The 23,492-nt window shown below is 36.8% G+C and overlaps 1 non-coding gene across 1 annotated transcript; it reads right to left on the bottom strand.

Moving 5' to 3' along the window:
- Window positions 1-16,036: 16,036 nt before the first annotated feature.
- LOC133243644 (U6 spliceosomal RNA) lies at window positions 16,037-16,143 on the bottom strand. The gene has a single exon (XR_009735185.1). It is a non-coding gene; the product is annotated as a U6 spliceosomal RNA (small nuclear RNA).
- Between the last annotated feature and the right edge of the window lie 7,349 nt (window positions 16,144-23,492).

Here is a 23,492-nt window from a genome sequence, read left to right as displayed (position 1 = left end):
TTCAGTCGCTCAGTCGTGTCCGACTCTTTGTGACCCCATGGACTGCAGCACCTCAGGCCTCCCTGTCCACCACCATCTCCCAGAGTTTACCCAAACTCATGTCCATTGAGTCAGTGATGCCATCCAACCATCTCATCCTCTGTCATCCCCTTCTCCACATAAATGACAAATGGACCACCTCATTTTACCCACTCAAGTGCCCATGGTTATATCAGTTACAAAGACTACTGATTAGAACAGTGAATGGAAGTGTCTCACACTTCAGAAGTGAAAAAATGACTTTAAGCAAGATAGCCATCTGCATCTTAGAGCCCACATTGATTAATCTCTGTCAACATCTATACATTTCACTTTCAACTCTGCTGGTTCTCCAAGGCTATTTTGTGCTAGGTCTCAAGGAGACAGAGCAAAGAGTGGGGAGAATGATACTGTCTTAAATTATAGTGACTCTGGATGTTGAAGATCATGTAGGAATATGAAAAAAAAAAGGCGGATAGAAATAAATGCCAAGGGACGTGGAGGAGAACTGATTTTATTACCATTTCATTACTGTAGTAGATATCTCATTGTAGTAGAGGGGCTTCCCTCGTAGCTCAGATAGTAAAGCATCTGACTGCAATGCAGGAGAATTGGGTTTGATCCCTGGGTTGGAAAGATCCCCTGAAGAAGGAAATGTCAACCCACTTCAGTATCCTTGCCTGGAAAATCCTATGGACAGAAGAGCCTGGCAGGATGTACAGTCCATGGGGTTGCAAAGAGTCGGATACGACTGAGTGACTAACACACAGTAGATATCTCAAGATGTTCTAATATTTGAAACTTGTATGAAATGATATTCTAAATACTGTTACTGATATTGTCATCTACAAATTAGAAGGTAGATAAGGGCTTTCTTTATATAACAGGTATTAGCCATCTCTGCAAAAATAAATTTTATTTTACATGTTACAGTACTTTGTGCAAAACTAAATGTATTTTATTTTTTGCTTCATTATGGCTATCTTCTTTTAATTTTAGAAATTGGATATTTGGTTCTAGCTTTCATTTTTTTTTCCTTCTTCAGTAAGCAAATCCAATGGCTGAAAAACTTTGTGGAAGCAATTGCTTACTTGATAGTGTTATACCCATAAACATTGCTAGGAAAAATCTCATCCCTGTCTGTGGGTTAAGTCCTTGCTAAGTTAAATTATGGGAGCAGATAAATTGAATTTCTGTGCAGGGCCATGTTCTTGTTAGGGTTTTTTCACCAGAGCAAGTCTGGCTTAGGCACAGCTGCGTAGATTTCTAATGGGTGTGGTTCTGCACCTCAGTGACAAAAAAAGAGTGACCACAGTCCTGGACTTCATCTGTCAGTAACTTTAAACTTACTGCCATCTTTTATAATTACAGAAAGCCAGACTGAGGCACAGAACATTTATATAAGTTTGTCTAGAGCAGCCTCTCTTACACATACCTGATCAGGGAGACTTTTCTTTGTGAGAAGCATAGTTGGAGACATTTTATGTACAGGAGTGGGCAGAGGGAAGATGAGCCAACAGAGAATGGGAAAAGACAAAAAACAAAGAACAACAGAGAACTGGAAGAATTCCTAAAAAGAGTGATGTAATGAACAAATTTCAAAGGAGGGCATTTTCAGGGGCCAAGTTTTATCCTTGCTTTTCCTTGACGTGTGAAATGTTGCCACTGTTCCTTTCTGCCATCTGAAAGGGAGACTGAGACAGGGAACCTATCCACCATTTTTCATCTTTAATGAAAAATTCTAATTGGAAAAACGTAGTCTAATTTATGTCCATAAACTGTAGTGATTCTTCTGAGTAATGGAGTAATCTGAACTTGAGTCTGACTCATTCATGGAAAGAAAAATAGAGGTAGCCATAGCAAAAAACAAAACAAAATTACAAAAAAAAAAAAAAAACACAGAGCTCCCTTCAGACCCAAGAATAAAAATAACTTTGTTATTATATTATATACCCTTGGTTGCTAAGTGATTTCCAGTTATTTTACTAAATATTTTTACACATGTTATCTCATTTATCCCTCAAAACAATTACACTGCCAATGCAGGAGATAGGAGAGATGCAGGTTTGATCCTTGTGTCAGGAAGATCCCCTGGAGTAGGAAATGGCAACCCATTCCAGTATTCTTACCTAAGAAATCCCATGGACAGAGGAGCCTGGTGGGCTATAGTCCACAGGGTCTCAAAGAGTCGGACATGACTGAAGAGATATATATATATATATATATATATTTCAATAAATTCAAATTCAACAGACTTTATAAAATGATCCATATCAAAAAAAAGGTAAAAAAAAATTACAGGAGGGAGGAATTATAACTATTTTATAATGAGGGAAACTACTTGGATTAATCAGGCTGGTAATAAAAGGATAAAGGGGGAGAGACACCATTCAAATAGAGATTATCTGACTTTATAGCATGTGGTCATGGAGCTGCCTTCTTTCTGCCATATTATGTTTGGCTGTACCTGGAGTTTTCAGAGTTGATGAGAAAAATTCACGTGTGCACATATGTCAGTGTGTGTGTGTGTGTATCTCTGAAAAAGGAGCCATAGATTACACTGAATCACATGTTCTCAGCTGGACAATGGTCCCCTTCCAGTACTGCAAATCAGGGGTCACTGTTTTGTGCCCACCATCTTCCAATGTCTTTTACAGTCAAATGGTCTACTACTGAGCTTTACCCCTTTGACTGAAAATCTCTTTTGAAATTACTACTGTGCCCTCAACCAGGATTAAGCTGAATTAAATATTCAACAACAAGCACTATTTTTAAAAAAGCACCCTTTTAACTCAATAGATTGTGGATGCAAATGAAACAAACTCCAAAAAGCAATGTGATAAGGTTTGCCCATCTTTCTTATTCTCTTGTTGCAATCATCTCCGAAAATAGTAACAATCACAATAGCAATGGCAACAAGAGCAACAAAAATATAGTTACAAACTATGAGTTTTATATTCCGGAGGGAGGCCCAAGGAAGAACATTCTTTCATTCTAATATTCTTTCTCAGGTTAAAGGTGACTGGTCGTAGGTGTGATGTAACAATTACCCTTGGACCAGCTCAGGACTTTGCTTTTCTACATCCCCCACCTCTGTTTTGTTTGATGGCTTTGTTTTCTTCTCATAGGTTATGCCATCTGAGACAATCCTTTATCTGAATAAAAATAAACCTTCAGTCCTCTTGTCTTGTAAGAATGTGCTTTGTGTATAGAACCAATCAATGATTCTTCTCCCTCATCTATATCTAAAATGTTGCTTTACCAGTAGTACTGATGGTAATGCGTCAGAGGGGTCTGAGTTTGAAACTCGGCTCTGTCAAAGACTTCACTTTAATCTGGAGGAAGAGACTTTATCTCTCGGCCTCTGTTATGATGTCTGTAAAACTGCATGTATAATACCATCTTAGGATTCTTAGTAGGGTTAAGAAGATAATTATAATGTGTGGCAGTCAGCAGACACTAAACATGCAATGGATATTGTTGTTTATCATAGACTACTCCTATGTTTTACTCTCTTAAATTCACAAATAAAACTTGAACTGATAAGATGAATGATTTACAATTATATTTTATTTTATATTTATATGATTTATAATTATATTTTATTTTGTATCTCAGAGATTTACAATTATATTTCAAGTATCGATTATTTTATCAAAATTTCCTAATAGTTTATAACAAGACTTTAGCATTTAGATTTTAACCTTATTTCTAATATAGTTTATAACTCTACATTCCTAAACAAAACCTCAATAAAATTGTATCAGCCCTGTTATGTCACGTTTCTCTCAATACTGTTAAATTTGTTTGCTATTAACTGAATGCCCAAAGTAAAATATAAATGTAAAACTTACGTAGCTGTTTTTTAATTACAGACTGATTATGACACAAAGTAGGCTTTTGTTTTGATGTTTTTGCTCTTCTGTAGTTTTTTAAATTTTTCCTACTGTTAATTTTATTAATTTCATTCATTATGGTATTCAGAACTACTCATCCAGTGAAAAGTAAAGTCATAAATAGTGGGTACATTTATTCACAAAACTGTCTCCATGAGGAATTTAGGACTAGTTTCCTCAGCCAGGGCCCTTGTCTTCCAAGTTCTGAAGAATCTAGGTAGGACCTTGAATGGTGGCAGAACCTTGTCCTCCACAAAACCACAGTTATTTGGGCAAAAGAGAGACTGGCGGAAGCTTGGACACTTTCTGCAGTAGCAGTGCAGATGGTAGGTATTCTGAATTGTTTACCAGTTAGTATCTCAAGTGGGAAACAATAGTTCTCTTGAATGACTAAGGCTGCAGACAGAGAAACCTCCTGCTATACCATGGTGTAGTTTAAGTTTTGGTTTTGTTTCAAAGATTTTTTTGTTTTTTTGATGTGGATCATTTTTTAAGTCCTTACAGAATTTGTTACGCTATTGCTTCTGCTTTACATTGTGTTTTTTTGGCCATGAGGCAGATGGGATCTTAGCTCCTTGACGAGGGATCGAACTGGCACCCCCTGTATTGGAAGGTAAAGTCCTAACCAGTGGACTTCCAGGGAAGTCTCCTTGAGTTTTGGATTGAGTCCTTGAGGCTGTCCCTATTCATTAAAGCCCAACAACTAGGATTTAAGACTGCCATACTCTCAGTGATAATCACTGATCAACTTTGAGTAACAGTAGATTATGCATGTCTAAATGAGGAAGAATTAAAAATTTTTTAGATAATAATTAAGAAATCCATCCAGAGATATTACAGTCCTGCCTGGTGGGCTACGGTCCATGGGGTCGCTAAGAGTCAGACACGACTGAGCAACTTCACTTTCACTTTTCACTTTCATGCAATGGAGAAGGAAATGGCAACCCACTCCAGTGTTCTTGCCTGGCGAATCCCAGGGACAGAGGAGCCTGGCGGGCTGCCGTCTATGGGGTCGCACAGAGTCAGACATGACTGAAGCAACTTAGCAGCAGCAGCAGCAGCAGCAGATTATGCATGTCTAAATGAGGAAGAATTAAGGATTTTTTAGATAATAATTAAGAAATCCACCCAGAGATATTACAGTTGTGCTGTAATATCTCATGCACAACCATCTGGTCATACCTGGGCAAAGTCTGAAGTCTATAACTCTCCATCAAGCAGATGAGTGTCTCTGGAGAAATATCACAGGTAACAGATTAAGAGCAGGAAGTCAAGTATTAATACAGAAATCAAAAGTCAAGCTTCATGCCAATTATCTGTGTCCCATAGAAAAGCTACGTAAACAGGATTTCCCTGGTGGTCCAGTGGCAAAGACTCCCCGCTCCCAATGCAGGGGACCCGGGTTCAATCTCAGGGCAGGGAACTAGAACCCACATGCTGCAACTAAGAGTTCCCACAACTAAGATCCTACACAGCCAAATAAATAAATAAGAAATTAAAAAGAAGAAGAGAAAGAAAAGCTATCTAACCTCATTGTGTTTCAATTTGCTAATCTGTAAAACTGAGGTAATAAAAACTATTGCACAAGGTGTTCTGAATATTAGAAATGAAAATACTTAGCACTTGGAAAAGCACCAAGCTCAGGATAAGCATCCAGTCAATGTTTGTGGTGGTTGTTATTATTTCACTGGAATAATCTAAGATGGTATTAGGTAAGACTCAGTACTTTTCATGGCCATTTATATTTAACTGCTAATCATGTGATCAAAATAGTTCACACTGTTCTACTATTTTAGGGGGCTTTTGCAGTGTTCAAGATTTTATATTTTATCTGTATTTTCTCAATATTGCTTAGCAGAAAACACTTGCCACTTGGAACTCCTTTCACTTTTTTTCTCCATTGTTTTTCCTTGGTGGTTGTTGAGTGACTGTCCCTTCGGGTTGCAGCTACTTTCTGACTCCACTAACCCACCATACAAAAATATCCATGTGGCAACCAGGTAAAAGGTTCTCTTAGTTTTCAGTCTCATAGGAGGAGCATACCAATGAGGTATGTTCACTGAGGTATTCACGGGACTTGGAGGTGAAGAATATATGACCTTAGTGTTGCCAAATCTTTGGGGTAGTGAGCAATCTTGACATGTGCCTAAAGTACTAATGGACTTTAATACTTTGAGTTTCCTTAAACCATAAGTGTTACATATGAATATATTTTCAAAACATTTAAAATATTATGACAAATAAATCTATTGACATGTATTAGACATAACATTTTCACTAACTACAACATTTTCCTTTATCTTTTACGTTTCTATGCTTACAACACCCCTCTCTTCAGTCAGAGACATTCATTTGACTTGGGAAAGATTAGAATTGTTGGAACAGAATTACAAAGAGAAACAAGGATCAATAGTCAGCTTTTGGAATTCAAAATTCACTTTCCAGTTAAAAGCATGATAAGAATCTTAAAAGCTTTTATCAAGATAAAAAGTTTTATCAAGAAAGATGAGGATTTTCATAGTCTTTGAAGCTCCATTAACATATTGAGAGATGGAAGACTAGATTATAGAGAAATCTCTTCTTTTTCAAAGCAGTGAATTTTAGTTTCTAAGGAGAAGAAGAAAGATACAATCTAGGGCAATTTATAATATAAAACAAGTGGTAAGTCTGCCCTTCTTCCATAGTGGTTTGTGAGAAATGGGAAAGGCAGTGGGAAAAGTTGCCTTCAATCCACTCACAAATGGGCTGGACTCAGGGAAGGGAGCACTTTGTAAGTACCAAGGTAAGTATGGAGGTCTTGAGACTATCAGGAGGTAAGCCATATTTGCTCCCTGGGTAAAACTTGGGGGACTCTAAAAGCCTTGGCATATCTGACAAGCCTTTCTCAGGACCAAATGCAACAGTCTTTGAGCAACAGCACAGCAGCGGTCAAGAGAGATGGCTAGAGTGATGAGCCTGAAGCTTTCCTATGGCCTGGGCACATAATAAGTGCCCTAGCAAGAAGACTCAGAAGTGCTAAGAGGACAAGTGGAGGCAAAGGTAGACCAAGTGACTGGTTGAGAACAAATGACTGTTGTCTTAGATTCTGAATGTCAGATCCAGGTCTCTTTATTAAACATGATCACCAGTCCACAAACTAGAAGATATCAGAAGTTGTGTATCTGATCCACAGGACAATAACTGAAAATGAATCCCTACTCCCCCTTGCGACCAGGAGGACAGATCATTCCCATTCGCATATACTCCATGAATGCAAGGTTCCCTTTTTTCCCATTATAGTAAATAAAGCCCAACCAAACCCCCCAGGCTCCTTATTGCGGAGAATCAAGGAAGCAGGAGAGAAATTAGAAGAACAGAAACTTTGCTCGAATTACATTGATTTATAACAAAGATAAATTTTAACATTTTAACTTTTATTGTCATTTTAAAATTTGTTCATGACCTCGTAAGTGTACCTCCCTATCAGCAGGGCTCTCTAGAAGATAAGCCATTTCCCTCCCATTTCTACCTTCTAGTGTGCTTAGTTGCTCAGTTGTGTCTGACTCTTTACGACCCCATGGACTGTAGGCCCACCAGGCTCCTCTGTCCATGGGGATTCTCCAGGCAAGAATACTGGAGTGGGTTGCCATGCCCTTCTCTAGGGGATCTTCCTGACCCAGGGGTTGAACCCGGCTCTCCCACATTGCAGGTGGATTCTATATCAGCCAAGCTACCAGGGAAGCCCTCAATCTTCTAGAGGCCACCCTTATTCTTGGTTCATGACTCCTTTCCTCCATCTTCAAAGCCAGCAGCATCAGATCAGATCAGATCAGATCAGTCACTCAGTCGTGTCCGACTCTTTGCGACCCCATGAATCTCAGCACCCCAGGCCTCCCTGTCCATCACCAACTCCTGGAGTCCACTGAGACTCACGTCCATCGAGTCAGTGATGCCATCCAGCCATCTTATCCTCTGTCATCCCCTTCTCCTCCTGCCCCCAATCCCTCCCAGCATCAGAGTCTTTTCCAATGTAGTCAACTCTTCTCATGACATGGCCAAAGTACTGGAGTTTCAGCTTTAGTATCATTTCTTCCAAAGAAATCCCAGGGCTGATCTCCTTCAGAATGGACTGGTTGGATCTCCTTGCAGTCCAAGGGACTCTCAAGAGTCTTCTCTACCACCACAGTTCAAAAGCATCAATTCTTCGACGCTCAGCCTTCTTCACAGTCCAACTCTCACATCCATACATGACCACTGGAAAAACCATAGCCTTGACTAGACAGACCTTTGTTGGCAAAGAAATGTCTCTGCTTTTGAATATGCTATCTAGGTTGATCATAACTTTCCTTCCAAGGAGTAAGCGTCTTTTAATTTCATGGCTGCAGTCACCATCTGCAGTGATTTTGGAGCCCAGAAAAATAAAGTCTGACACTGTTTCCACTGTTTCCCCATCTATTTCCCATGAAGTGATGGGACCGGATGCCATGATCTTCGTTTTCTGAATGTTGAGTCTTAAGCCAACGTTTTCACTCTCCACTTTCACTTTCATCAAGAGGCTTTTGAGTTCCTCTTCACTTTCTGCCATAAGGGTGGTGTCAACTGCATATCTGAGGTTATTGATATTTCTCCCGTCAATCTTGGTTCCAGCTTGTGCTTCTTCCAGTCCAGCGTTTCTCATGATGTACTCTGCATAGAAGTTAAATAAACAGGGTGACAATATACTGCCTTGACGAACTCCTTTTCCTATTTGGAACCAGTCTGCTGTTCCATGTCCAGTTCTAACTGTTGCTTCCTGACCTGCATACAGATTTCTCAGGAGGCAGGTCAGGTGGTCTGGTATTCCCATCTCTTTCAGAATTTTCCACAGTTTATTGTGATCCACATAGTCAAAGGCTTTGGCATAGTCAATAAAGCAGAAATAGATGTTTTTCGCATAGTACCTCCCTGGCCCTTTTTCCATTGTCACTTTTCTTTCTCTGCCTGTCTTCAGTCTCCCTCTTTCACTTTCACAGATCCTTGTAATTACACTGGGCACACCTAGATCAGTTCAGTTCAATTGTTCAGTCATGTCCAACTCTTTGTGACCCCATGGACTGCAGCATGCCAGGCTTCCCTGTCCATCACCAACTCCTGGAGCCTACTCAAACTCATGTTCATCATGTTGGTGATGCCATCCACCATTTCATCCTCTGTTGTCCCCTTCTCCTCCCACCTTCGATCTTTCCCAGCATAAGGGTCTTTTCCAATGAGTCAGTTCTTTGCATCAGATAGCCAAAGTATTGGAGTTTCAGCTTCAGCATCAGTCCTTCCAATGAATATTTAGGATTTCCTTTAGGATGGACTGGTTGGATCTCCATGCTGTCCAAGGGACTCTCAAGAGTCTTCTCCAACACCACAGTTCAAAAGCATCAATTCTTCGGCACTCAGCTTCCTTTATAGTCCAACTCTCACATCCATATATGACTACCAGAAAAACCATCCATAGCTTTGACTATAATCCAGAATAATCTCCCTATTTTAAGGTGACCTGATAAATTCCACCTACCAATCTAACGCCTCTTCACCATATAACCAAATATATTCACAGGTTTGTGGGATTATATTATAGATGTCTTTGAGGGGCCATTATCCTACCTACTACACCCTTCTTTTTTATTTGCTAAGAGAGGCCACCTTGGTCATTATCAGAGAGAGAGGTGAGCAATAGGTAACAGTGAATTTAGGTCAATCATAGGATATTCCCTACCTGGTAAAGAACCATTCATAGAGTAAGGAGGCATGTGACCTAAATAGGAACCTACGTAGGGGCATTAAAAACCTTCCTTGGGATTTTCATATTGGAGGTTCATCATGAAGCTATTAGAACATAATCTAGGGAGCTATTGTTCTCTTAATAAATTCTCTTTTGTTCTTTAATCGAGTTCAAATTGGGGTTTCCTTCCTTGCAATCAAGGAGTCTTCTGCATCATTTAACTGAAAGTAACTGTACAAGATTTTGGTACAAGGGACAGGAAACATTTCTCAGCTTGAATATCAACCTCTTAAATTGCTACCAGTTGAGAAGTAATATGAACAATACTTTCTTATCTAATTTTTTTATGAAAAAATAGCGTGTGAAAATTTCAAGAAAAGACTCATAATCTTATTTCTTAACTGGATCTCCATCAGCAGCTAAAAGGCTGTGGCACTAGAGGGTAATAAGTCACCTTAATATGCATTGACTAATGGTTTTGTAATTTTCAAAGTGCCTGTATTGTTCCAAATCTTGTTAGGATTTTACACTGCATTGGGATGACTTCTTTCTGTAAAAAAGAATATGCTCAGAACTTATTGGTGACCTTCCAATTTTTTTTTTCTTTTTTGCTAAACTGAAACCATGGTAACCTGTGTATGGAGCATGTGATTTTTTTCTTTCCTGTGTTAAAGGAATTTCAGTCTTCTTAGACTAACCTTTCAGATAAAAATTGCTTTACTACAGATATATAACAGGAGCATTATTTTCTTAAAACTTGAAATAGCTTCAAATATATTAATTTGCTTACTTTAATACTATCTAAATAATTAAATATGTATAACAAAGATTTTTTATTCATTTTTTATCAGTTTCAAACTGTTTTCCAAAACAAAATTGGAATTTAACATGGTATGTTTTCTCTTTCCTTGGTAAATTATGAGAAATAAAAAGAGGACTAAATGACTAAATTCTCTAGCATGGGTCATGATCCAATCTAACTACAGTCTGAACCTGAGACTACTTGATGTGGATTACATGTGAGCACACAGCACCTTCTCAGTGGTGCTAAGACCAAGAAGGCGTTTTATCTAATTTAAGTATAAAATCAATCTATGGGAACTACTTTCAGAATAATACATGTAATAAAATAATGATACTAATCCAAAAGGCGGCATGATGATGTTTTAGATAGTGCCTCTGCCTGGGAATCGAGATATCTGGGATCTGGATATATTTTGGCTGTCCACTCACAATGGATTTCAGAGTGTTTACTGTATGCCAGCCACTGCAGCACACAGTGGAATAATAAAAAGCTGAACTAACCTTCAAAGTCCTCAACCCTCATTGAGTCTAATGTGAAAGAAAGTGATGATGGCTATGAGGGATGCTATTTGGGTACCATAAGAGAGTAAAAGGGGTACAGAGATAGTGTAGGATAGATAATGCACCCCCTGTAAGCCCACCCCACCCCTACTACATCCCCCCAAAAAAGACACATCCAAGTTGCTGGACTCTGTGCCTATATTAACTTACATCTGCAAAAGAGACTCTGTAGATGTGATTAAGGGTTTTGAGACAAGATTATCTTGGATTATCTAGGTTGGCCCAGTATAATCACAAGGGTCCTTTTCAGAGAGACAAAGGGACCAAGGTACAGAAAGATGTGATGATGGGAGGAGAGGTCAGGAAAGGATAAAAATGGCTACAAAGATGGCTTTGAAAGTGGTGAAGGAGCCATGAACCAATGAATCTAAGCAGCCTCTAGGAACTAGAAAAGGTAAGGAAACATTCCCCTCTCAATCCTCTAGAAGAAACATGGGCCTGCTGACACCTTCACTATAGCCCAGTGACTAACCCCTCTTGGACTTCTGATCTACAGAACTAGAAGGAAATCATGTTATTTTAAGCCACTCAACTTGTGCTAATTTGTTAAAAGAGCAATAGGAAACTACCACTGGAAAGCTCTTTCTGCATGAAAAATTAATCTTAGACATGATTCTATGAGTGATTCTAAATAGACAATAGATTTTAAGGTAATATTTTCTCTAACTGCAACAGTAACAAAGATACAAAGAGAGAAAGTGTGCATAATAACATTCTAAACATTTCCTTCCTGCTTTTCAGTGATTCATTGTGGTTCCTTTGGCTCTTCATTTTTCTTCTACATGAGACTTTTTGTTTCATCTTCACTTATTCTCTAATACTCTTCCTTTTTAAAATACAGATTTGAACTGCTTCCTTATATGATTTTTCTTCTTTCTGAAAAAAATTTAAAACATTTCTTGCAAGGCAGGTCTACTGGAAAAGATTCCCTCAATTTTTGTTTGTCTGAAGAAGTCTTTATAGCTCCTTCTATCTTAAAGGATGATTCGGTATACTACAGAATTATAGGTTGGTGGGGTTTTTCTCTCAATGCTATAAATATTTCACTTTACTCACAGTTTAAAAATTTTTTTATTTTATGTTAGAGTACAGTTGATTAACAATGTTGTGTTAATTTCAGGTGTACAGCAGAGTGATTGTTGTACATGTATCTATTGTTTTTCAAACTTTTTTCTCATTTAAGCTATTACAGAATATTGAGCAGAGTTCCCTGTGGTATATAGTAGGTCCTTGCTGGTCATCTATTTTTAAATATAGCAGTGTGTACATGTCAATCTGAAATTCCCAGTGTATCCCTCCCCATTTTTCTTCCCACCTGGTAACCATAAATTCATTCTCTAAGCCTGTAAATCTGTTTCTGTTTTTTTTTTTTTTTTTTTTTTTTTTACCAACTCTATAAAGAAGGCTGAATACTGACAAACTGATGCTTTCAAACTGTGTTGCTGGAGAAGATTCTTGAGAGTCCCCTGGACTTTAAGGAGATCAAACCAGTCAATCCTAAAGGAAATGAACCCTGAATATTCATTGGAAGGATTTATGCTGAAGCTGAATATGGTATGGTATCCTTTATATATGGAATCTAAAAAGAAATTATATAAATGAACTTACTTACAAAACAGAAAGGGACTCACAGACTTAGAGAACAAACTTATGGTTGTGGGCGGGCCAGGGGGTGCAGAGGATGGAGGGAAGGGATAGTTAGGGAGTTTTGGATGGGCATGTACACACTGCTATATTTGAAATGGGTAACCAACAAGGATCTAAGGTATAGCACATGGAACTCTGCTCAATGTTATGTGGCAGCCTAGATGGGAGGAAAGTCTGGGGGAGAATAGATACATGTTTATGTATGGTTGAGTCCCTTTGCTGTTCACCTGAAACTATCACACCATTGTTAATGGATTATACCCTAATACAAAATAAAATGTTTAAAACAATAAATAAAATGTTTCTTAAAAAGAGTTTATTATTCCATGTTGTAAATATCTGGTTATAAAAGGCAAAATAATCAAGACAAAAATTACTTTTGGTATTTGAGATGATCAGGAATTTGTTGTCACTTAGATCAGTTTGATTTATCCTACGAGATATATTAAATAACTGAAGTTTAATCTTTTTTTTGGTGTTTATATACACTTACTAATCCATATCATTAAAATCTGTGATTTGTTGAAAATACTTCTGACTCTGGAGCAACCCAAGTTTGAACTGCCTGGGTGCCTTTATATATGGAATTTTTTTCCAATAAATATTGGACAATGTTTTGGAGATTGGTGACAACTTGAAAAAATTCACAGATGAACCATGTCATCTAGAAAGACCTCAGGTTAGGTAATGCATAAAATATATACACATACTAGTCTATCTTATCATTTACTACCATAAAATATATGAGAATTATTAAAAATTAAAATTCATCAAAACTTAAACACACACACACTTACAGTCCATGCAGAGCACCATTCACAGTTGAAAGAAATGTGAACATTAAGATGCAGCATTACATCCTAACTGCCTAATACATACTGTCCTGCTGTAAGAATTCCCTAGCCACCTCCTATTGCTATTACACTGAGTTCAAGTGTCCCGAGTATCTGCTTAAAATGACCTGTGACTCTAATCATGTCGTGTGATGATGTGTGTTCATCCCTCCTACACTGCGTATCTCTGTAGACAGTGATCTCCTGGGGTTCTCAGGTATTTCTCATCATGTTTAGTATGAGGCCATAAACCCTGAGGAACACCATGGGACCCCTACAAAGTGCCACTAATGCTGATGGAAGCATTACCAAGAAACAGAGGGAAGTCATGACATTACAAGAAAAAGCTGAATTGCTTGATATGTAGATTGAAATCCACAGCTGCAGTTGCCGCCATCTCTTGATGAATGAGTTCAGCATAAGGATCATTGTTTTTTCAAAAAAAAAAAAAAAAAAAGAGAGAGAGAGAAAGAAAGAAAAGAAAAAGAAAATTCATGAAACTGAAGCTATATTTATGCCTTCTACTTTTTGCAAGAAATACCTTTTTATCTCATATGAGAAAATGCAGTTTTTATGTGGTACAGCATTGCTATCAGCAAGGCCTACCCTACAGACTCTAATAGGATTCAAGAAAAACAAAGTCATTATATGACAACCTAAAGCAAAATGAAGGTAAAGGAGCTAAGGCTGTAGGGTTTAATGCCAGCAAAGGATGATCTGATAATCTGAGAAAGAAGTTTGGCTTTAAAAATGTCAATATGGCAGGAGAAGCAGTTTTTGCCGACCAAGAGTTCCCAGATACCCTAAAGGACATCACTGAGGAAAAAGGATAACCACCTGAACAGGTTTTTAATGCCCATGTGTGCTGTACTAAGTCGCTTAGTTGTGTCCATCTCTTTGAGACCTCATGGACGGCTGCCAGGCTCCTCTGTCCATGGGATTTTTCCAGGCAGGCCTACTGGAGTGCATTAGGTCCCAGATGCCATAAAGACATCTGTGAGGAAAAAGGAGATCTACCTGAACAGGTTTTTAATGCAGATGAAAGAGCCCTATTCTGGGGGAAAAAATGCCATGAAGGACATTCATTGGTAAAGAAGAGAAGCAAGCTCCAGGATTTAAGGTTAATTCTATGGTTTTGTACAAATGCGGTCAGGTTTATGATCAGGATGGTACTTAATCTACAGAGCTGCTAATCCTGAGCCTATGGTTATATTACTGGTAGGTTTTCCAGTCAACATAGGCTATTTGTACTTAGGTTTACGGGGAGTAAAATGTTTTCAACTGCATGGGGGCTGGGCAGAGTCACACTGTTCAAGGGACAAAACCAAAGTAGAAGGACCAGTTTTGGCCAATCATGTTTTTAAATTATACAGCAAAACATATCTTGAAAAGGCTGCTGTGCTTAAAAAGAATAAACAGTGAAACATTACATTTGAAAAATATGTCATGCTTTTTGTTTTTTTACAAAGGGCATTTTAAAAGTTAAATTAATAGACTTGGAAAGGCCTTGTGACTTACTGCTGATATTTTCTAGGAGGAGCTGGGACATCACCGCAAGAGGTTAAGGAGATGCTAGACATCCTTACAAACTAATTATTTCTTCAAATGTTAACTTCTGGCAGTTTTCCATAGACTGGTTCTTAATTTGAATCCTACTCTCCATTTTGTAAAAATAATAAAAATATTTTGCATTGCACCTGTCTTGTACTGGCAATACTGCCAGTTTGTACCAATTTTTTGGACATATTTTCCCTTTTAATTGCGTCTCCAGATTATACAGTGTTTTTATGCACTGAGTTTCAGTAAAAGTAAATGGTGATTAAACACTTTATCCCCTTGAAGAAAGGGTATTTGAAACCTTACTGAAATGAAAGCCATTCTTGCAAATTCTATTAAAACATGAAAAAATAATTGAGTATTGGGCACATTAACAATGAAATTTATTTCCAGCACATGTGGTTGCAGTTTGGCTTAACTAAAAGCAACTCTTAATTCATTTCTATAAATGTTCATCTTTGTGACATCAATTCTACATAATACTCATTATATTTCTTTCTAAAAGATAGATTCATGAAGTCAAAGTACTGCAGTTCTTGGATATTACATACTTATTTATAACCTCTAATGTGTAAACTCTATTTTACTGTTTCAAAAAGTTACAGTCCTCTATTTTTTTTTTGGAGTACCTATATAAAATCTTAGTTTTCCACTGTTTATAAAAGGTAAATGATTATCCTTAGCTGATTATCCAAGTTCTTATAATGAATATAATAATTTATGTTCAGGAGGTAAATAGCCTTTTTATTTTACTATAAGAAGAAATACTGGGTTGGCCAAAAAGTTCACTTGGGTTTTTTTGTAAGACAGGACTACTTGAATGAACATTTTGGCCAACCCAACAGATAAAACATGTTCCCCCAGTCTAGTCTTTAATTATGTCATAGATTTAAATTATCTGCTGCTTCTGAATTCACTGTTATGTATTTAAATCAATTAGGGAAGAATCAGAGGGTCAACACAAATGTTGGGTTTTTTTTTTCTTTTTTAAAAATATGGAACGCTTCACGAATTTGCGTGTCATCCTTGCGCAGGGGCCATGCTAATCTTCTCTGTATCGTTCCAATTTTAGTATATGTGCTGCCGAAGCGAGCACAACACAAATGTTCTTAAGACTAGAAGACAGGTTCAGAGATTCATTACTAGGATCCAAGTTTTCTATTAATGCAAGGATATTGTAATCAGAGAACTAGATTATCTCAGCAGCCTGGAGCCCTAATGGCACTGTGAAAGGTAGGTTTCTGATTCTAAAACTCTGAACAACAGGCAAGTGTCCCCAGGCATGCCATTGTGGTGCACCTGCCTTAAAATGGATTTGGCAACACAGAGACTTGTCCTATTTTATCTACAAAACTTTTTTTATCATTTTCTTTCCACACTCCTAATTGAATACATTTTTTCTTACTAAGTCTGACAAAGCTTCAGTCCATTTCACAAGATCCAGATGTACCCTGAGAAATGCGTAAGAAGTATCTTACAGGTTTTGGCAGCTAGTCAAATAGAGTAACTGAAGAGATGTACTTTTAAATGTTTCCCTTCCAGGGACTTCAAAATCTTGTCAAATATTCTTAGAATATTCTGAAAATGACATCATAGGCCATAAGTAAAACCCATTTGCAAACCATGGATTTTATATAGGTATCATTTTGGAGCATAGTTTAGTGAAACTAGAAATCAAAAGCAAATTTTTAAAATAAAAAAAATCAAAATATGAGGGGAAAATGCACTTCCAGAAATATTTTGGAAGAAATTAGAATAGAAATGTTCCATGATTATGCATAAATCATAATAAAAAGTAAAAAAAATTTAAACCCAAGAGTTAAACAATGATCAAATAAAACCAAGAAAATTAGGAGAGAAATTTAATATGAAATCATTAAAAAATAGAGGAACATCACATTTTTGAAAAATACAGGAACTTTCCTAAAGAAATATATAGATCCATGACTGGCAAACCTATTATGTAAAGGATCATAGAGTAAATATTTTAAGCCCTGCAGGCCAGCTGCCATTGTACCATGCACACAGGTCAAAAGAAATATGTAAATGAATGAGTATGGCCACATTCCAATAAATTATTTACAAAACAAGTAACAGACAGGATTTAGCCTGTTTGCCTTAGTTGGATGACTTCTGGATTAGACTGAGCATTCTCAACAAGAATGACTAATAATTTTCTAGGATGACCAAAGCCTTTAGGGCATGAAAAACTATCAATTATCCCTTGACTATTCAGAGGAAACAAAGAAAAAGAAAACAACTGTACTTATTTTAATAGCAAAAAAAATGTGTATATAGCATAAAGTGTTACACAATGTATATGGATTTATCAATGAAACATGAATCTAAAGAAAAACTTCATCCTTCTTGCAGAAACCTAGGAAGCTGAATTCACTGAGTGTGTTAGGAACAGGCATTGGAAAAGCTCAAGAAGCACTGCAGCAAAACTAAATCCACAAGACAGAAGACATAGACATACAGTATTAGAAGAGAAAAAAGATGTGGCAACTTCCAATAAAAGTGTTATAGAAGTTCATATTTATTTTTATAAAAGATATATATATATATATATATATATGTTTTACATGTAAGCAAGAAGCACCATACAGAACTTTGCTGAAAAAAGTCCATCTAATCAAAGCTATGGTTTTCCAGTGGTCATATATGGATGTGAGAGTTGGACCATAAGGAAAGCTGAGCACCAAAGAATTGATGCTTTTGAACTGTGGTGTTGGAGAAGACTCTTGAGAGTCCCTTGGACTGCAAGGAGATCAAACCAGTCTGTCCTAAAGTAAATCAGTCCTGAATATTCATTGGAAGGACTGATGCTGAAGTGGAAGTTCCAATACTTAGGCCACCTTATGTGAAGAACTGTCTCATTGGAAGAGACCCTGCTTCTGGGAAAGATTGAAGGCAGGAGGAGACGACAGAGGATGAGATGGTTGGATGGCTTCACCAACTCGATGGATGTGAGTTTGAGCAAGCTCCGGGAGTTGGTGATGGACAGGGAAGCCTGGCATGCTGCAGTCCGTGGGTTCGCAGAGTCAGACATGACTGAGCGACTGTGAACTGAAGAAGCATTATGATCAGGTAGGATTTATTTTATTTATGCAATAATTATGCAACGTTTGAATGTTTTTATTTGCAAATCATAACAAAAATCCAAGATAAACAAAATCATGTGAGAATAGCATTTATGAACTTTTCCTCTGATAAAATAAAAATAACCCTTTGTTTTAAATCAATACCCAATAAAAATGTTTTATGAACGAACACAAATAATAAGAGAGGAATAAACCTAATGAGAAATGCATACAGGAAAATGAAGAAAAATTTAAAACTATTGAAAGACAAAAGTAGTTTTGATAAAATGGAGACATGTCACTACCCTTTTGAGAAAGATTCAATATTATCTATAAAAACTTCAATCAATACCTAAATTCTGATTGCTATAAAATTATATTAGCATGTGTAACTTGGCAAACTGATTATGAATTTAGTCTCAAAGAATAAAAATGATATTCGTCTAGATTTATGAAAGGAATCGCTGATCAGCAAGGGCTGTGCTGAGCAGACCGTCTCCAACTGTAAGTTCCTTTATGGGTCAACTCAGCCTGAGTGTAGCCTACTCTTCTTATTTATCCTCAGAAAATAAGCTCAGATTCAGATTTAACTCCCTACCACTGCCACACCGGTCTTTTCGCAGCTCACATTTACTCTGTATAAAAAGGCCTTGAATGATGAACTGAGAGAAGAAAACCCTGGGCTTGCTCTGCTGATGTCAGGTCAGAATATGGGACAGTTTTGAAAAGGAATAGTGACTATCTTACAGGCACTCTCACGAATGACTTTAAAAGACTGAGGAGGCAAAGAAAAAAAACTTCTAGTTATCTAGGAGAGGAATAAACTAGGATCTTGGGATTAACAGATACACACTATTATATATAAAATAGATAACAACAAGGATCTACTGCATAGCACAGGAGATTATATTCAATATTTCATGAAACTTAGAAAAGAATCTGAAAAAGAACATATATATGTATAACTGAATCACTTTACTGTACACGTGAATCTAACACAACATTGTAAATAAACTATACTTTAATTTAAAAAAAAAGACTGAGAAGGGGAAATCTACCCAGTGGATAGAATTGACAGCAGTTCACCGAGTCAGTCACTTTAGCTAAAATAAGAAATAACCACAAGTTATAGTCTGTATATATTCATGAGTAATGGTAAATGGCCTGGTCAACAGCTCAGGGTCTGGAAGGAGAAAGATTGAGAGATTAGAGACAAGAAGGTCTGGCATAAAGGCACGTGGATAGACATGAGAGGGAGAACTAAATGGGAGTATCTTTTTATTATGTTAGCACCCTCTTAGAGAGACACTAAACAACCGGACAGACAAAACAACATGGCCAGTTGATATTAGCCAACGTTCAATGCTGGCCACCCCAGAACTGCTATGATGGGCACATAAGTGGAATGGTCATGATGGCACAGATGGAGGGTAGTCTGGTCTCAACAACATGGTTTCCCTATGTACCAAGGCTCATCTAGCTACTGTTGCCTCTGAATGCCTACAAGAGACATGACCATCAAACTCCTCATATTCTTCATGGAGATTCCTGAAAGAACCTCATATATCATTTAGGTATGAACACCTATCCAAGGTATCAGATTTTAATTCTTGCCTGGAGTTTCTCAGCCAGCATCATCATTGGTAGCCATTAAAAAGATTCTTTAGATACATATTTAGTAATTTAAGAATATGGGACTTTCCTGGTGGACCAGTGGCCAAGATTCCACATTTCAAATGCAGGGGCTGCCCATTTGATTCCTTGTCAGGGAACCAAGACCCCACATACCACATAGGACACATAGAGTGGTAAAAATTAAAAAAAAAAATAGCATGAGATTCCATAATCATTTAACTCTACTTGTATGTGTATATTTTAAAGACTTGTTCCAAATAGACTACAATGACAAGTTGGACTTTGTATGAATTTTTCACTTTTGTCCTCTTGTTAGTGTATTCATTCAGTGGTGTCCGACTCTTGCAACTCCATGGACAGTAGCTTGCCAGGCTCCTCTGTCCATGGGATTTCCCAAGCAAGAATATTGGAGTGGGTTGCCACTTCCTTCTCCAGGGGATCTTCCCAACCCAGAGATCGAACCTGTCTTCTGCAATGGCAGGCAGGTTCTTTACTGACTGAACTACCAGGGAAGCCTGGATAGGTTGGGTATGCTATAATCTTAAATGTCTTTATTCAGTGAAACACTGAGTGCCTTGGCAGCAGAGGTGGTTTTTAAGAGGACTGTGGTTGTGGTTCAGTAGAGACAATGTGACAGTCCCAAGATCAAATGAAATGGCTGAAGTGCAATGATAAGAGTAAGCAAAGTCCAACCTTTCCATATTCAACTACAGTTGTTTGAAATATCTAGTTTTGGGTTTTGAGATTGAAGGCAAAAGGAAAAGAGGTCACCAGAGGATGAGATGGTTGGATAGCATCACCCATTCAATGTAATGAGCTTGGGTAAACTCCAGGAGATAGTGAGGAACATGGTGGCCTGGAGTGCTATAGTGATGTGGTTGCAAAAAGTTGGACATGACTTACCTACTGAACAACAACAACAATTTTAAAATTATCACTGCTTAGGTAAATTCTACATGCAGTGAAATATGCAAATCTTAAGTGGACAGTTTAGTGAGTTTTAATAGATATAGCTACCATGAACCCAAACCAAATTTGGCACATCTCCATCATGCCCCCAAAGTTCCCATATCCCCTGCAGTCAATCCCCATCTTCTCAGGCAACCACTGTTCTGATTTCTTTTTGCTACAGATGAGTTTTGTTTGTTTTTGCTCTTAATATAAACAGTCATGCCATATCTGTTCTGAATCCTTTCACTTAATGGGATGTTTTTGAGGTTCTTCTACACTGTTGCTTGTACCAGTAATTCATTTTTGGTATTACCAAGCTGTTTTCTATTGCACAAATATACTACAATTTATTACATCAATTCACTTGGTCATTCTAGTTTGGGCCCATTATGAATAAAGTTGCTATGAAGATAAAGTTTCATCTGTCTTATGTAAATACTTAGGAAATGAATGGCTGGGTCAAAGGGAAGATGTTATTTTTAATTTTACATATGAAATTGTCAGTTTATAAACAAATCTTTCCATTTTACATTTTATACTCTCATCAGCAATGCATGAGAGTTCATTTGTTCCACATCCTCACCAATATTTGGTGCTGTGGATCTTTTTAATTTTAGCCATTCTAGAGGGTGAGTGGTAGTATTTCATTGTAGTTTTAATTTCCAGTTCCCTGATGGCTTAATGATGTTGAACACTTTTTCATGTGTTCATTAGACATTTGTGTATCATCTGCATTGTTTCTGTTATAAGAATTTTGTCCATTTGTAAATTGCATTGCTAATCTTTTGTTACTGATTTATAGGAGCTCTTTATATATTCAGGATGTGAGTCATTTGACATATATAATATACATATATGGGCACATATGTGTGCATATGACAAATATATATATATATATAGTGCTACAGGCTAATTATTCTATAAGAAATATGAAGTACTTTATAATACATATTGTAAACTTTAAAATCATTATAAAACCTCATTACTTCTCACTTGAACACAGCATCAGTAAAGGCCATTAGAGTTTCCTTATGTGCTATCTCTTGCAAGTCAACAATTTGTTTTCCAAATAAAGCTGTGAGTTTTGTAGAGAATCTCTGAACTAATTAAACAATTCTATTAGACCATGTTGGCTATCATTTTCACATTTTCATCCAAAACTGCTGTAGCCAATAGGCCTGGAGAGTACATTGCTCGAGTCCTGGGTTCATTTGAAGGATTCCAGCTAAGTACATAGGCAAGGGCCAAAGTTTATATCTCCTTCTCAGATCTTTGGCAGAATAGCTACACTATTAAATCAAAATTCACTTTGTCTCAAATAATCATATATATATATATATATATATGTGTGTGTGTGTGTGTGTCACTGATATATATATATATCATATATATATATCATATATATATATATATATATATATATATATATATATATTTACTTTCTTCCCATCTTTTTCACAAGAGGAGGATTGGTGGAAAATACAGGAGAATTTTATCAAATGTATATAAAGCAAACAAAACTCCTGGATGTGCCAATAAGCATGTCCCTGGGGATCCACAGACTGTCTAACAGCTGTGAGTCTGTGACTGTTATCTAAAAGCAACCTTAAAAAGGCTCCTTGGGAACAAAACAATATAGAGTATGAATTGCCTGTTAATTTTTTGTAAGGAATACAGTAAAACAAATAAGAATTTCTTATTTTGCAGCTAATCAATTAACCATATGTGTTTGCTAATTCATGTCCAATAACATTGGTATTTATTTTTCATTCTTATATTATTGCAAAGAAAGATTAATAGGTGTCACATTTATACTTAGAAATGTGCAGCTAAGACTCAGAGCTGAAAATGAATGCCTTTCAAAAATATTTATTATTTTATCGTTGAAATGTCTTTCTCCTTCCTTTAGCAAGTTCATTCTAGAAACAGATAACTAAAATAACACACTCATCTAATTTTATCTCATATTCTGAAGGACTATAGTGTATAATAAAGGTGTGGATGGTTAAAAGTTCTCCATTTTCAGGTACTGGGAATATGATGAATGCTTCCTCAATTAAATGAAGATATTTAACTCAGATTTCAACATTAATGTAACAGACACTACCTTCATTATTTCATTTCATGACATAAAGTATTTCACGTTGACCTTATTTTCAGACTAATATCACAGATAATAACTGAATGAAGACCATGAACATAAGAATATGAAATCAATCATCATTAAATACATATAGTTCAAACGGCATAAAGATAGCTTCATATTTTCAGAGCAACTAAAGTCTCAATTAGTTTTCAAGACCAGTATTTAATAGACTGAAGTATATTTTCCAACAGATTATCTAAGTGTTAAACTATTATAACTATAAACTATTATAAGTTATAATAGTTTATAACATCTCCATATATTACAAAAGTCAATTCAGTATTATTTCACTTACTTATGAGTCTTAGCTATCTTTTTTTTCAATCATTTCTATCAATTAATATCAAGTTAGGTACTACAGACAGTAATAATGCTGGGTGTTTAGAAAGCCTTGTAAAAAGCACTCTCTTGAATTAGAGCTGTTTTTACCCACTACTCCTGAGACTTATTTTGTAAGCTGGAAGAAAGGCTCTATCAGCAAATTACAAAATGCTGTTTGCTCTGTTACTCTGTTCAGACAGGATTTGTCCAATCCCATTTCCTGAGGAGCTGCAGTTGACTTAAGAGGTAAAAATAACAGCAGTAACTTCTAATAGGAGGTCAAGCTCAGGCTACCGTGGAATAGGACAT

Source organism: Bos javanicus, chromosome X (assembly GCF_032452875.1).
Source record: "Bos javanicus breed banteng chromosome X, ARS-OSU_banteng_1.0, whole genome shotgun sequence".
NCBI classification, from domain to species: Eukaryota; Metazoa; Chordata; class Mammalia; order Artiodactyla; family Bovidae; genus Bos; species Bos javanicus.
Note: the sequence above shows the minus strand (reverse complement) of the source record. Positions and strands in the feature narration are given on the sequence as shown.